Source organism: Ambystoma mexicanum, chromosome 6q (assembly GCF_040938575.1).
Source record: "Ambystoma mexicanum isolate Mex_15411 chromosome 6q, UKY_AmexF1_1, whole genome shotgun sequence".
In the NCBI taxonomy this organism is placed as follows: Eukaryota; Metazoa; Chordata; class Amphibia; order Caudata; family Ambystomatidae; genus Ambystoma; species Ambystoma mexicanum.
The window spans coordinates 1,055,134,752-1,055,152,162 of NC_090937.1; positions in this window are offsets into that span (position 1 = coordinate 1,055,134,752).

Genomic DNA, 17,411 nt, shown 5'->3' on the forward strand with positions numbered 1-17,411 from the left:
TAATGCGCAACACTTTCTTCAGCGTTCTCGTCATGCGCTTCGCCTCTCCATTTGCTCTGGGCCACAGCGGGGTGACTTTCCGGTGGTGTATTCCGTCTCCTCTCATCAGGTCCGCAAAGCTCTTGCACTGAAAGGGTGCTCCGCTCTTTGGGCAGTCCGTGAGTGGCAAAAACCTTCTACAGCGCCACCACCACCTTTTCAAACGCAATGGACTCTACGAATTCCACCTTTGGGTATCGGGACCTCTCGTCAACCACCACCAGGAAGATTGTGCCCCTGGTCGTGGAGCCGAAGTCTTCATGCACTACCTCCCATGGTCTTGTCCCTCTTGGCATGGTTTCAATGGTCGGTTCCCTTAGCGCAGGTGACGCCGCCTGGCACCACACACATGATGCCGCAAACTCTCCCACACTCTTTTCAAGCTCCGGGAACCAGACTTTCTGTCGGAGGCGGGCCTTTGTCTTTGGCGCACCCTGGGGTCCCTGGTGTGCCAGCTCGATGATCTGCTGCACCCTAGCCTGTGGCACCACTATGCAGTCCCCTCGAAGAAGCAGGCTGGCCTTGGACAACTGGTTGCCTGAACCAACTTCACCACTTACTTACAGCAGTACAGGTTTATAATTTTGATAGCTACAAGTTTTAGTTTCGTGCTGCACACCATGTTTACTTACTTCTAGTTGTGATTTCAATAGAGCAAAGTTTTTTTTCAGATTCCTCATACTGACACATGGTGTTTTCCACTTCAGTCATGGCTAATTCTGCTTAATTTACTATGAGTGGCAATCCAAGTGGTTCTTGGCTTCCTGTAAGAGAAGATTGACTGCCTTCAGGAGTGTCTTCATTTAGTTGTGCTTACACTTCTTCTTCTTCTTGGCGTTCATTAGCAAACATGCTTTTGTACTGCTTGAAATTGATATCTGTTATACTGCTTTCATTTGCATTGAAAGCATCTTCATAGGCATCATGGGTGTCCAATAAATCTCCTTCTTTTCTCCATGGTTTGAAGAGTTGGAGTAGGGACATGTAGTAATGTTCTCTATGTTGAGGAGTTTTAAATGATAGCTTCACATGATTAATCAGGCTGGGTTTGGTAGGTTTAACCAGGCTGCCTTCACAACTTCTGACTATGTACTTTTTCATCTTGTTTAAAATTATTCTTGTACGAGAAAGTTTGAGCTATGTGCAATAGTCACATGGTTTCCAAAGCAGTACTCCTGTTTGGGTAGTATGTGTTCAATAAATAGTTTTTCAAAATGCCCTGGCTGTTGGGTTTGTTTTTGGCTATTGTTTGTATGTCTTGGTATGATTTGAGCACAACTTTTCTGGATGCAGCAGGACCAGATCTCAGCCAGACTATGTTTTCAGATTTCCCATATGAGGCTGTGCACTGTGTTAAACGGTGTGCAACTGTCATGATCACTGCTTCCAAGGAGTCAGGAACAGCCCAACATCCTTGGAAGCAGGCCCCTAACCGTTATCTTTGGCACCAGCCGGTCCCCACTGGGACCATTTGGACCTTGTCCTGGCGCCGTTGGCACCAGGCTCATCAAAGTCATCGGTCCCGGCACTGGAAGCGCCGGGCTCATATTATGTATGAAGATGCTTGGGTGGACTTACCTGCAGCAGACCATGCTGCTTACTTACCAGCCACTTAGAAGTCCTCTGTGAACAGGAACTACTTTCTTACCTGGGTGGGGCAAGCTCCACTCCCTGGATACAGCACTGGAACTCTTCTGGAACTGGAACTCTTTTCTTACCTAGGCGGGGCCGTGGAGGAAGACCCCTCATCACTCCAAGGCTATTTAAACCACACCCGATAGATGAAACGTGCTTCGCGTTATTCTGCATCTGCAGCAGAACGCTCACCGAGTCTGTTCCAGTCTTTCTTCTTTCGATCCTGAACCTGCAAGAATTATACTTACCATTCCTGTATCCATTCAACAACAGCACCTGCAAAGACAAGAAACCACAGGTTAGCAAGGCAACCTTTACACGCAGTGCTTACTCACCTGATCCATCGGCTGCGGCCATTTCTTCACGCTGCACCTCCGCCTGTGAAGACAAAAGCATTGTTATTACTTACCGGCACTCCGTGAATCCCGGATTTCTTCACGCTGCACCTCCGCCTGTGAAGACAAAAGCATTGTATTACTTACCGGCACTCCGCGAATTCCGGATTTCTTCACGCTGCATCGCCGCCTGTGAAGACAAAAGAAGAGACATTAGACAGGTATTTACTTACGCCCATCGCGCTCGTCACAATAGAACGCCTGCAAATACTCCGGCGTCTCTTCAGCACGAACTAAGCAGCAAGGGAAAAAGACAGTTTGAGCGCTTGCATTTACTTACTCATTTCCAGGCGCTTCACTCCATCTTCCATCTCCAGAGTCCTGCAAGACAAAAAGGGAAAAGCATTATACAGAGTCCTGTTCAATATTAACGTGTCACGCACCTAAAGACTAAAAGGTGTCCAGAAACTCACCGCTCGTGCAGTTAACGACGGTAACGATCCTCTGAGTTCAAGAGGCCTATGTTTCACCAGTGAAGGAACTGGCAACGGCACCCTGCACCAGACGCAGATGGAGAGTCCAGCATTCACCTATCTAAGGTGAGCACGTTGACCTGGGGGCTCTACGGAGAAGCTAGGAAGAGAGGGAGAGAGAGAGAGAGGGACATTCAACAACCCAGACCCTTAACCCCCATATTCTTTCATCTGCAGAAACCTCACCCTTCGAGTTCGACACACAGTGAGAAGAGGTTCGACCCCAGAAGCCAATCGAGTCCTGCACATCACTTTTCGAGTCGCAGACACCTTCCTGCCAAGACCAGCGCCTCCGTGGGAATCAGGTGAGCGTTACAGAACGCGAAGCCCGCCGCAAAACTCCTACCCAGGCGCATTGGAAACCTCAGACACTGATCAATTAGCCCAGTTGCTCGGGGAATTAAGAGCAGAAGTACATGCAGCTCGTCAGGAAACAAACTCTCTAAGAAGAGAGCTGATAATTTCCAAGGAGCGAGCAGAGGACCTCGCTAGGCAATTGCTACAAACGCAGGCAGGACAGACACCTTTGCCCGCTCCAGGAGGAAGTTATCCTTCTGCATCATCTTTAAATCCAGTGCAAATCAATCTACCCGGTAATGTGCCATTGGCTCCGCCCGAACGCTGTTCTTGTGACCCAAAGAAATTTGCAGTGTTCATCATCCAGTGCCACCTACACTTCTTATGTCGACCAGCTGCATTCCCAACAGATCAGACCAAGGTGGCTTTCGTGCTTTCTTATCTCAGTGGCAGCGCAGCAGATTGGTCGATCCCTTTAGTCACCCAGGATGATCCGGTTTTACATGATTTCCAGGCCTTCCAGTCCAGCATGGAGAAACTGTTCGCAAGACATGCACAAGGGCAGGCCTTGGACAATGAACCTCTTTCATTACGACAGGGTAATCAAGACCTCTTGACTTATATAGCCTCATTCAACAGACTTTTAGTGGAAACTCAATGGCCCGAGGATAAGAGAATAACGCTTTTTTACCGAGGCTTGCGTGGAGAGCTCAAGGATGTGTTAGCTCAAGTAGTGAATCCTCTACAAGAATGCTTAGACTATATTGACTTAGTTGTCCAATTGGACCACAGATTACAGAACAGGAAGGCTGATCGTTCCAAATTTGATACCCCAGTGTTTTCTAAACCACAGACCTCTACTAAGGGAGCTGACACTATAGAACCCATGCAAATAGGGGGCATGAAAGGACCTTTAACCCAAAAAGAGCGGGAAAGAAGAAGACAGCTGCAATTATGCCTCTATTGCGGAAACTCAGGGCACTTTCTTCGAGACTGTCCAGTGAAACCAGCTAAGAAGGCTGTGGGAGCCGCAGATACCTGTACCACAAATTCTGAGCAGGGAAACGACCTAGCCCGACAAGTGTAGAGGTCCTCTTGCCGAGCGTTAAGATCTGTCCCGTGACCTCGCATTTCGTGGTGCCCATGGTCCTCATTAGTCCTGATCGTCTGGATCGTTTGCATGCAATTGAAGCTTACATCGACAGCGGAGCAATCGGTAATTATGTGGACCGTGAAATGGTATCAAGGATGAACCTACCCCTTGTCCCTAAGGCAGTAAAAGACGTCATTACTACAGTGGATGGCACGGAGATAGCCTCCGGACCAGTAACGCACGCCACCCAAGAAGTGACGCTAGTGAGCCAAGATGGACACCGGGAGAAAATCGTGTTCGATGTGATCAGAGTTAGAGAAGCACAATCCTCAGATCGATTGGCGAGCAAAGACGGTTCAGTTTCCAGGATGTTTTACCACTTGTTATCCTCGGCCTGATGTTTCACTGGCGGCAATCTCTTCTGAGGTTCCCAAATTACCTCCCGAATACCAGGAATTCCAAGACGTCTTTCAGAAGGATCAAGCTAACACCCTGCCTCCTCATAGGTCTTACGACTGTCAAATAGATCTGATACCCGGAACAACTCCTCCTTGCAGTAGGATTTATGCTCTCACCGAGCCAGAGAATCTTCACCTCAGACAATATCTGGACCAATACCTAGCCAACGGGTTTATCCGTCCTTCAAAATCTCCAGCTTCCTCGGCTTTGTTCTTCGTTCCGAAAAAGGAAGGAGACCTTAGGACTTGTATAGATTACCGCGCCCTGAATCAAATCACCGTTAAAAACAGATACCCGTTACCTTTGACCCCTGAACTCCTGGACCAAGTCAAAGACGCATGTATATATACAAAGTTGGATCTCAGAGGAGCCTACCACTTGGTACGAATAAAAGAGGGCGATGAATGGAAGACGGCCTTCCGCACCAAGTATGGGCTGTTTGAATATCAAGTTATGCCCTTTGGACTTTGCAACGCTCCTGCCGCCTTCCAGTATTTTATGAATGATGTCGTTAGAGAACTCATAGATGTGTGTGTTGTTGTCTACATTGATGACATCCTCGTCGATTCATCATCTAAAGAAGAACATCGGAAACATGTTAGAGAAGTCCTCAAGAGGCTACGTCAACATAACCTTTTTGCTAAACTCGAAAAATGCGTTTTTAACGTAACTGAAGTTGAGTTCCTGGGATTCATATTGTCACCCAACGGAGTCCATATGGATTCAAAGAAAGTCGATGCAATTATCAAGTGGCCTTCACCAACCTCTATAAAGGGAGTCCAAAGCATGTTAGGCTTCGCTAATTTTTACCGCAGATTCATTCCTGAATTCTCTCGAATAGTCCAGCCCATCACTGCTCTGTTAAAGAAAAACAAACGTTTTGAGTGGTCTACTGAGGCGGAACAAGCCTTTCAGGACTTAAAAACTAAATTCATTTCTGCACCTGTTCTAAAATATCCTCGTCCAGAACTCCCCTAAATCGTAGAAACAGATGCTTCAAGTCTTGCTTTGGGGGCAGTTTTATCACAAAGAGATCCGGTCACACATCAATTACATCCTGTAGCCTTTTGGTCCCGCAAATTCTCGGCTCCCGAGATCAACTATTCAATTACAGACAAGGAACTTTTAGCTATCGGATCGGCCTTTAAAGCCTGGCGGCATTATCTTTTGGGAGCCAGACACACAGTCACCGTAATGACTGATCACCGCAACTTACAGTATCTGAAGACGGCCAAAGCTCAGTCTTCCAGGCAGCTTCGCTGGGCTCTGTTTTTGGCTGAATTTGATTTTATAATTACTTATCGACCTGGCAGTAAAAATGGAAAAGCAGATGCCCTTTCCCGGATGGGAATAGATGAACATTTGACCAATCCAGAACCAATACCCATAATCCCTGAACAAAAGATTTTGGGTCTGGTCAGCGCTCAGTCCTTTGAGGACATCAAGACCACAGTCAAATCACTTCTAACTCCGGCCGACTTACAGGACTGGCAATTAAGGGGAAAAGAATTTTCAGTGGATCAAGACCTACCTTTTTTCCGAGGACGATTGTACTTGCCCAGTGAGAAGATATAAAGATAGGTAATCTCCTGTTACCACAATTCACTAATGGAGGGTCACCCTGGCATAACCAAAACCATGGAAAAGGTCAAAAGACATTTCTGGTGGCCATCATGGAAAAAGGATATTAGAGACTTTGTAATCTCTTGCGGTGTATGCGCCCAAAGTAAAAGTCTGAAGGAGAAACCAGCCGGCCTCTTACACCCACTAGACATCCCTCCCTGTCCATGGCATACCCTGTCCATGGATTTCATCACAGACTTACCTCCATGCTCAGGATATAATACCATTTTAGTAGTCGTGGATCTATTCTCCAAGATGGCTCACTTCATTCCCCTGAAGGGCCTATCTTCAGCTTCAGTATTGGCCCGAGAATTCTTAGAAAACATCGTTCGGTTACACGGTTTTCCCTCGGTTTTGGTTTCCGATAGGGGAAGTCAATTCATCTCCCACTTTTGGCGAAGTTGCTGTCGTTTAGCCCAAATAGATGTGAGACTTTCTACCAGTCACCATCCCCAAACTGACGGACAAACCGAGAGGACAAATCAAACTCTAGAGCAATATCTACGTTGCATGCTCCAACAAACGGAAAACCCTTGGAAGGACATTCTTTGGATTGCTGAATACGCTTATAACAATTCGACTCATTCTGGAACCGGAAAGACTCCCTTCTTCTTATTATACGGACACCATCCTAGAACCTCTAACCTGGATCCTCCCCAAGAATTTGAGGCACCTGCTGTGGATCACTTGCACTCGGAGATCACTCGTGCTTTTAAGGAAGCCACTGACCATCTGCAAAGAGCTAAAGCTCAATTCAAGAAAGGAGCAGACCAGCACCGTAAAGAGGCCCCTCACTACGCAGTGGGAGATCAGGTCTGGTTATCCACTAAGCACCTACCTCTAAAAAAGGACCCCGCACTTTTATCCCGAGATACCTTGGACCCTATCTTATCTCTGCCATAATTAATCCAGTGGCTGTTAAATTGGAATTGCCTTCGCATATGAAAATACATCCAGTATTCCATGTCTCCTTACTAAAACCAGTACAACCAGGAACCCGATTGACCGAACTCCCAGAACCTGTTTTAGTAGATGGAGAAATTGAGTTCGAAGTAAAGAACATCCTAGACTCCAAAATCTCCAAATCTAAATTATATTACCTGGTTGATTGGAAAGGATACGGCCCCCAGGAAAGGTCTTGGGAACCCTCAGAACATGTCCACGCACCTCGTCTGGTCAAGAAATTCCATTTGAATCACCCCGACAAGCCAAAACCCCCGGAGAAGACGCGCTTGGGAGGGGCCTTGAGGGGGGGTGCTGTCATGATCACTGCTTCCAAGGAGTCGGGAACAGCCCAACATCCTTGGAAGCAGGCCCCTAACCGTTATCTTAGGCACCAGCCGGTCCCCACTGGGACCTTTTGGACCTTGTCCTGGCGCCGGTGGCACCAGGCTCATCAAAGTCATTGGTCCCGGCACTGGAAGCGCCGGACTCATATTATGTATGAAGATGCTTGGGTGGACTTACCTGCAGCAGACCATGCTGCTTACTTACCAGCCACTTAGAAGTCCTCTGTGAACAGGAACTACTTTCTAACCTGGGTGGGGCAAGCTCCACTCCCTGGATACAGCACTGGAACTCTTCTGGAACTGGAACTCTTTTCTTACCTAGGCGGGGCCGTGGAGGAAGACGCCTCATCACTCCAAGGCTATTTAAACCACATCCGATAGATGAAATGTGCTTCGCGTTATTCTGCATCTGCAGCAGAACGCTCACCGAGTCTGTTCCAGCCTTTCTTCTTTCGATCCTGAACCTGCAAGATTTATACTTACCATTCCTGTATCCAGTCAACAACAGCACCTGCAAAGACAAGAAACCACAGGTTAGCAAGGCAACCTTTACACGCAGTGCTTACTCACCTGATCCATCGGCTGCGGCCATTTCTTCACGCTGCACCTCCGCCTGTGAAGACAAAAGCATTGTTATTACTTACCGGCACTCCGTGAATTCCGGATTTCTTCACGCTGCACCTCCGCCTGTGAAGACAAAAGCATTGTATTACTTACCGGCACTCCGCGAATTCCGGATTTCTTCACGCTGCATCGCCGCCTGTGAAGACAAAAGAAGAGACATTAGACAGGTATTTACTTACGCCCATCGCGCTCGTCACAATAGAACGCCTGCAAATACTCCGGCGTCTCTTCAGCACGAACTAAGCAGCAAGGGAAAAAGACAGTTTGAGCGCTTGCATTTACTGACTCATTTCCAGGCGCTTCACTCCATCTTCCATCTCCAGAGTCCTGCAAGACAAAAAGGGAAAAGCATTATACAGAGTCCTGTTCAATATTAACGTGTCACGCACCTAAAGACTATAAAGACTAAAAGGTGTCCGGAAACTCACCGCTCGTGCAGTTAACGAAGGTAACGATCCTCTGAGTTCAAGAGGCCTATGTTTCACCAGTGAAGGAACTGGCAACGGCACCCTGCACCAGACGCAGATGGAGAGTCCAGCATTCACCTATCTAAGGTGAGCACGTTGACCTGGGGGCTCTACGGAGAAGCTAGGAAGAGAGGGAGAGAGAGAGGGACATTCAACAACCCAGACCCTTAACCCCCATATTCTTTCACCTGCAGAAACCTCACCCTTCGAGTTCGACACACAGTGAGAAGAGGTTCGACCCCAGAAGCCAATCGAGTCCTGCACATCACTTTTCGAGTCGCAGACACCTTCCTGCCAAGACCAGCGCCTCCGTGGGAATCAGGTGAGCGTTACAGCAACGTGTTAAACGGTGTGCAGCGTCATAGCAACCACTTTCTCTATGGGAGAGCATTTTTATGCCAAAGCTGTATCATTTTTGTGACAGTGTGTTGTCAGATGATATGTCATCCCAGAGGTCTTTGAGTTCTATTTTCTCAGCTTTCGTTAGGTGGGCTGCGACATATCATGCAACAGCAGTGGAATTGTATGCAATGTACTGCACATCTATGTTTGCATTGCACAAAAGGGCAATGATTGCATTGTAATCATTGATGTACTTTGACGCTTTGCTTCTTCTAATGCATCATGTGTTCTTAGGCGATTTGCCTTTCACACTGTGTCTAACAGAAGCTGTTCACTTGTCCTTGTGCTGAAACCGGTCTAGGGTAACCAAAGAGGCATTTGGTGTAGTATTTCCCTTTTTGTTTTTATATCTGCATCGACAATACTTGCCATCTTTGAAACCACAAAATGGGTGTATGTAGCTCACTATGTGTGCTTTCTGAAGGGATGAAGCAAGTTACATATTTGTGAATGAGCTGCAAAACAGTGGCATCACTGTCCTGACCAAATTTAGCATATTTTATTCGCAAAAGCATGTGGATGTGTGGTGCTACTCTGGATTGCTTATTCATTTCTCCAAAAGAGGTGTTGCACTTCTCTGAGGGAAGGAATTGTTTTATTACAGATGAAATGCAGCATGGCGGTGGTGGAAGTACCTTGACATATTTACAGGGTCAAGAGAGCAGAGTTCTCCTGGTGTTTTTATGTCTATTCCTGCTTTGTTTTAATTTGCTATGCATAGGAAGTCGTGCAAGTCTCCCCATGCATACTCTGCACAACTTAAATTGACAAACCATGTGGGTGGGCCAAGGGTGCGTAGCATACACCGTAACTCTGCGTGACGTCGGAACCAGTATTCTTTTGTACCACGCATGTTTTGCAAGAGATTTGTGATATTTGACTGCAAAACTTCATTTTTGTCTTGCACCTTTTGAAGAGTTGCTTAGCAGACATGTTTAAAAAATTGGAACCTATTTTCAATATGTGTGCATCTCCGTAACATAGAGTTGCTAGTTCACTTTCAAACAGGAGGTGGAATATATATTCAATGTTTTGTCTGAATCTGGGGTCAGTCCAGGCACCCAAGAGTCTAGGGGCTGGCCACAACCACCACAGCATAATACGGCCATGTACCCAAGAATCTGGCCTGTAACCACAACCCACACACAAGTAACCCTTACCTTCCCAATTCAAACACCATCTGCACATATTACATATTGAAGTAGCCCACCAGCCCTATTGTTTCCCAATGCCAGTATCACCATAGCATGCAGACTCCACTCCCCTACTGTAAGAATACCTCATGCAGTCACCAAATGAGCCCAAACATGTTTCTTCAACTGACCACCGAACACTAGGCACTGCAATAGTTGTGGGTAAAGTCTTGGTTGCATGGCCATATGATAGTGCAGTAATTCTGCCAGTGCCTAGAATCTTGGACATATGACCTATTTCTAACCTATCCAAACATCCCACTATAATCTACATTCCACTCTCCTAACCTAATAAAGCCTGCCTGCACTCACCACATAAGCTGTCTGCCCAAAGGCCTGGTCTATGCACTACTGTACACATATTATTGTAATGGTTTTTTCCAATAGCCAAATTCCACCTCTGTACACATACTATTACAGGAATTGCAGTCAGTGGGCAGACTCTTGGGTGCATGGCCTATGGCCATGCACCCAAGAGTCTAGTTGCTGGCCACAACCACCACATCATAATACAGCCATGCATCCAAGATTCTGGCCAGTGGCCACAACCCACACACATAACCCAACCGCCCCATGCCCTGTCCACTTCTGTACACATACTATTACAGTACTTACCCCACTGGGCAGACTCTTGGGTGCCTCCGGCCATGCACCAAAGAATCTAGTGGCTGGCCACAACCACCACAGCATAATACAGCCATGCATCCAAGAATCCAGCCAGTTTCCACAACCCACACACATAAGCCAGCCACCAAAGGCCCTTTCCACTTCTGTAAACATGCTATTACAGTACTTTTAACCAGTGGGCAGACCACAACCGCCACAACATAATACAGCCATGCACCTAAGAATCTGACCAGTGGCCACAACCACCCCCCCAAGAGCCACCCGCCCAAGAGCCTGTCCACTTCTGTGCACATACTACTACAGTACTTGCAGTCAGTGGGCAGACTCTTGGGTGCATGGTTTCCGGCCATGCACCCAAGAGTCTAGTGGCTGGTCACAATCACCACTGTATAATACAACCATGCACCCAAGATTCTGGCCAGTGGCCACAACCCACACACATAACCACGCCGCCCGAGGCACTGTCCATTTCTGTATACATACTATTACAGTACTTTCAACCAGTGGGCAGACTCTTTGGTGCATGGCCGGAGGGGGAGACCACAACCACCACAGCATAATACAGCCATTGTGGGATGTTTTTACCCATGCATCCGAGCCCTACCTCAAAACTGTGCAGTACTGACATGGACAACATCATGATGGCCAGAGCTTCCCAGAAAATGCACAGGGAAATGCATGAAGAATAGGCTGCCACTCATTTTTGCCGATGTTATGGTCACAGAAGGACACTGCCTAAAACCGCCATTGGACTACCCACACAGTAGTCTGAAACCATTGGGAGTGGCAATGCTGATTGCCAAAAGCAAACCCATAACTGTTGGGAATTCATTTCTTAAATCCCAAAAAGGGGTGCAGTACCAGTACTCACCACTATCCAAAAGCCGGCGTTTTAAAACCACCAGATTTTGTAGAAAACTGAATAAATGAACCCAAAACATGCCAAAGAAAGACATTTTAAGAGGTGGATCCAATGTAAAGTTATATTCTGAAGTGACTTGAAGGTTTATAACAAGACTGGCTGAGCTGTGGATTTCAGCAGTCTAAGTAAATTTGGACTGAAAGACACTACAAATCTAAATGTTTAAAAGAAATGAGTGACCTACTTTGAGTGTCACATAGGTTGCAATTGTTTAAATGTCATAGTTTTAAACTTAGAATCAGCATCCTAGCTGCATATGTAAAAAAATTGTCTTGACTTAAACTGGGGAACAGAAATGACATGCAGCTAAAAACTGGCTTAAAGAGATTCCAATTTTGCCTGGCAACTACCCCCCATCAGGAGTGAAACTTGAGTCACAGCTGTGTTCCCAGGCCTATCTGCCTTTTGCTGGCCACACTAAGGATATGCCATCTCTCTGATAATTGAATTAAGGGGAGCCCCCACAGAATACAGGAGCTCTGAACAAAGCCCTGTCCTGACCCAGGCAGATGGTTTATTGCAGATGTTGTAAATGTAGCTTCCTCCTGGAAGTAAAGGGGAGGGGCACTGCCTGTGAGAGCAAGCTGGCTTGGCAGAACTGGAAAAACCAGAAATTCAACCTTGTGCTGAGGAAAACCACACCCCTTTGGGGCCAGAACATAACTCTAAAAAGATGAATAACTCATAGAGCGGACATGTGAAAATTTTATAAATGACACCATAATTCTTGTGATTTTTCTGCCCACATTTTAAGAGGTTTTTAGAACCGGTGGCATGTTCAGGGGGGTTTTAGCGGAAAAGAGGATATTACTCAAAATGTGTGCATGTGAAAAATCTGACACTTCATCAACTAATGTCCATACTCCTTGCGCACATGTGTGTAAATTTGGGGTAATGTCCGGTATTGCAAACCAGTTAAAAAGTGCAAAATATTGCCATTTCTGAATGCAAGCTCCCAGGAAGAGCAGAGTTTGAACAGGGTATACCTCCTGTGATATGTGATGGGTGCATGTAATTTCAAACCACTGTGTAGCTATGAAATATGTATTTGGTTCAAATCTAGATTTGTGTGCAAGTTGACAGGAGGAGTGGACTCTCTGCAGGCTGTAAAATGACATCACTCTGACACAACCTAGCTCCCCCAATCAGGGGAGAAATGAAAGCTTGGCCAATGATAAGTGGAGAGGGGTAGAGCCTAGTGATGCTGCACACACACCCATTTCAAAACACATAAAAGCGGAGAGACAGGACAGATAGGGACCTTCAAATCCATTTGCAGCTGGAAGCTCTGCCGGGAAAATCCATACTTTACCTCCATCAACCTTCAGAGACCCAGACCAGACCAGCAGAGTAGAGCTGACCTGTTAGCAGAACCAGAGAGAGCTGACCCAGATCACTGTGAAGTGCAGAGACCAGAGTCCAGTCTAAAACCTGACCAGATCCGTGGCGAGGCCCATTTCACTCAAGAATATAGTGTGAGTACCTAGCAAAACTGTGCAGAACCAATCTCTTAGTTAAAATAATATAATTCAATCCTATTTTAATCTAAGTAGAACTGTCTCCTAACTGTCACCTGTCATTTGTAAAGCTGTCACTTGTCATTTTCTAGTTGCAAGCTGCACTTGTCTTTTTGAACTTTAAAATTTCAAATCTGAAAAACGACCTTTATTTAATCGCTCATATCTCCGTAACCGTTTGTGCTAGAGACTTGCAGTAACTTTCATCTGGAAGCTGAGATCCTAGGCTTTCCGATAGTGATAGTCCTCGTAGTTCCTCTGTAATCGCGCTCGGCGCATTTGCAAATTTAGCCGCGATTTGACATTTTGCCGCGATTTGCAAATTTCTTCACGTGTAAAAATCTGCTGCTGCTTGCCTTCCATTTGCCAGAAATTCGTTTAACCTGCTAGTTACACTCTAGATCCTTGCTAAAGTGAGCCTGGACTAATATTAACTTGATTTCACTCACCCTGAACCTCTAGAGGGAATTAAAAGCATTTTAACATATTTTCACTCCATTGCCAGCACATATCAAAGCATTTTGCCTGTGTTTTCAACTTCTGTAGTCTAAGTTGCTGGGGTGAACTGAATCACATTTGATTGCATTTCTGAGAACTGTGTGCCTTCCTTCCATTTCCTTGCATTGCATAAAAGGGGGGGGTGAATTGTCCAAGAAAGTGATTACATTGTCTTTGCTGAAATCCTATCAAGTTATTTTCTTTACTGTATTTCATTCCACATTGCATCCATTTGAAACCATAAAAGTATTGTTGCTATCTTATCCATTTCATGTCAACTCCTTAGTGATTATAAAGAAGTGTGCTAGTGCCAGATTCTCTGTTGTTAATCTTTATCATATCAGATTAAGTGTGCTATTCAATTATTAATTTATTATAAAGTGTGATATATATATATATATATATATATATATATATATATTGTTTAAATTATCAAATAAACCTTTTAACTTGCAAAACAGAACTACTTCTTGGCTCAGTGGGGTCAGGGGGATTCCAAGAGAGGGGTGTTATATAGGGGTAGTCATCCAGAACGCATGAACTGGACATAAAGATATATTAATAAGGGTTTCCATTCAGTATCCCAGACTAGGCATTGACTTAGCTGTAGTGTTGAATTGAATCCTCTTACACTATGCACCCAAGATTCTGGCCAGTGACCACAACCCACACACACTAACCAGCCGCCCGAGGCTTTGTGTACTTCTGTACACATACTATTACAGTACCTGCACCCAGAGGCCCTGTCTACTTCTGTACACACACTATTACAGTACTTGCAACCACTTTGCAGACATGCACCCAAGAGTCTAGTGCTGGCCACAACCATCACAGCGTAATACAGCCATGCACCCAAGGATCTGGCCACAAACATAAGCCAGCCACCCGGGGCCCTGTCCACTTCTGTACACATATTATTACAGTACTTGCAACCAGTGGGCAGACTCTTGGGTGCATGAACCCTGACCATGCACCCAAGTGTCTAGGGGCAGACCACAACCACCACAGCATAATACAGCCATGCACCCAAGATTCTAGCCAGTGACCACAACCCAGACACATAAACCGGCCTCTCGAGGCCCTGTCCACTTCTCTACACATACTATTACAGTACTTGCAACCAGTAGGCACAATTTTGGAGTCTAGGGGCTGGCCACAACCACCACAACATAATATAGTATATACAAACATCCTCATATCATCTACATTCCACTCCCCTACCCTAATGAAGCCTGCCTGCAGTCACCAGAGAAGGTGCACGCCCGAGGTCCTGTCCGCGGACTACCTCGGTGTCTGTGGACTGCCGTTCTCTGCATTGTCTTCTTCCATCTAAACAAATACATTATCAACCATCTTTCACTCCCCCACCCTTCCCAGCCCCTCTTCCCAACACTGAATGCCCCAAAACCTATTTCCTAGCCCTGTTCTCCACCGCGCTATCCGCAGATGTCGGGCATTTCGGACAAATGTCACGCACATCACGCTTCCTCCAGCCAATCAACAAGGTTTGTTGGCTGTCCGCGGACATCACGCGGCCCGCCAGACCAATCCGAGTCCTGTTGCGTAGAGAACAGGGAAATGGGTCACTAATCTTTTTTGCCTGTTTTAAAAAAAACTACTGGACGGATTTCCACCAAATTTACAAAAGCACACTTTCAGGAACAAGCCACCACCCCTGCCGCTAATTTGGTGAAAATCTGTCCAACGGTTTGCATCTATGGAAAAATAAAAATGTGGGGACCCCCCTATAACTTTGCCCCCCCTTGACAAAACCTCACCATCTCACTAAAACAAATTCAGAGCGGCCCATATACTTTTTTTTCAAAGTTTGGAAAGGATTGGTCCAGGGGTAGCGAGGTTATAAGCCGTCCAAAAAGTGCTTTTCCTATTAGTTGAGCAACTTAACCATAACTACACTGCCTCTACTGCAGGCAATGTAATATACATATATGAGAGAGAGAGATAGATACTTGGGAAGATTTGTTTATAATTTGGATCACATTAAATCCGAAACTTTATCGCAAAGATGCATGACTATTGCATTGAATAAATTAATCCATGAATGAAATACAATTATAATTGTTCTTTTTCAACGCGCTTAATATCAGCATGTGGTTTCGAAGCGCAGGAACGGGGTTTGAACCTGTGTTGTGCTGCGTTGTCTTGTTTCCAAGACAAACACGTTGCCCCTGAGCTATCCTTCCTGCCAAGGCTTACCGTCCGGATACTGGCAGGGTCGGAATGAGGCCCTTAATCCTCACATCATCCCCCTGTACCACATGTGAAGACCTTGACTTGTCTGACCACGCCACCATCCCATTTTCAGTCACCCACTGAATTACGACTCACAAAGGTCAGAGTAAATGCCCCCTCACTCAACGCCACTCATTCAAAACCTTCCCGGTCAATGAGCTAGAAGCAAACTTTGCAGACTTCCCCACCACAGGGAATGAACGAGGACTGCCACAGGTTCTACTGTAATCCCAACTGGATTTTAACGGGTTTGTGAAGGAATTACCTGCATAGGTAATGCCCGATTCCCCATTTATAATGTTGCTGGCAAAGCGCTTTATTCCAGGTGTTTGCTCAGGAGGTGAATCGTTTGTGTTTTGACAGGTTTTAATGCAATCCCATAGCTTGCAGCCATACATTTGAAAAAGTGTGAAAGCCCTAATTTCTTATCAAAATGATTGAAATGTATCTAAATGTGCACCTTTCTGTCTGCGATGGGAGTCTTACCCCTCTCTTCCATTCACACACTCCTTTTGGATGTCAACTTCTTTCCATCCTTATTCTTTATTTGAATTCTTCCTTCCAAATTTAGATTTTGTTAGTGATGGTATTTCTGAAATTCTCTTGAAAACAAATTCACTTTTCGTTTTAGCAATGTGTTCATTTAGTTACTTCCAAGCCCTTCCATTTTTTTAACGTAACATCTGTTTCCTTATCTGAGCATGTTATGATAGATTGGTTATGTCAGGTTATGTTTAGTTATGTTTTATTTGTAATGAAGTCGCACTTTGTCAAATCTTGCAAGGGCTGTGAGAAAGATGGCAGATACCGCAAGTAATTAAATAATACACGATAGGGACATGCAAAAACAGACGCTAAAATCTTTCTTGGACTAAAATGACACTGCTGCACCCTGTTAACAGGACACAGTAGGTGTGTTCCAAGTAAAGAAGAGGAGACACAGCTGGAATGTGTAGATTAAATCCCTGAGTAGTTCAGCCTCAGTTCAAGAGCAATCCAACCTCCAACACCACCAATACCATCACCAGAAATCTCCTAGCAGGCCTCAAGAACTCCCAGGCAGCCCAGGACAATGCCTTGCTCACAGTGAAGCCACAGACCAAAAGCCACTCTCATTTAAAAGTCTCCATAGTTCCTCTCATCTTTCTGGTCTATAGAATTTAGCTGTTCGTAGCCGTTTGGGCCAATTGGGAAAGTATGTGCTCTCCTGCACCTTTGGGCATCATTTGAATACACAGAGGCAGTGCAGGAAGGCATCAGTGGTCCGGTCTGTGTATACCTCCGGATGATGTGCGAAACATTCCCACTGCTCTGCCCACTGCAGGTTAATTCACCCAGTGGCAAGGGAGGTAGGAGTGGCCCGGATAATAATGTCTTGGGCGCTCTTGTGTTGCACCTCCAGGTGTGTACAGCCAAATGTCACTCCCAGTCTGCTTACAGATGCCTTTACCCAGTTCCTTCACTGGATTTATGGCGGTAGCGATCAGTTCCTTCACTGAAGCTGTGGCGGTATTTTGCCCAGTTACTTCACTGTGCAGATGTGTGCCCAGGCCTGCTGCGGCACGCCAAACCGGCATGGAGTAGTCCTTGCTTGGTGTGCTGTGG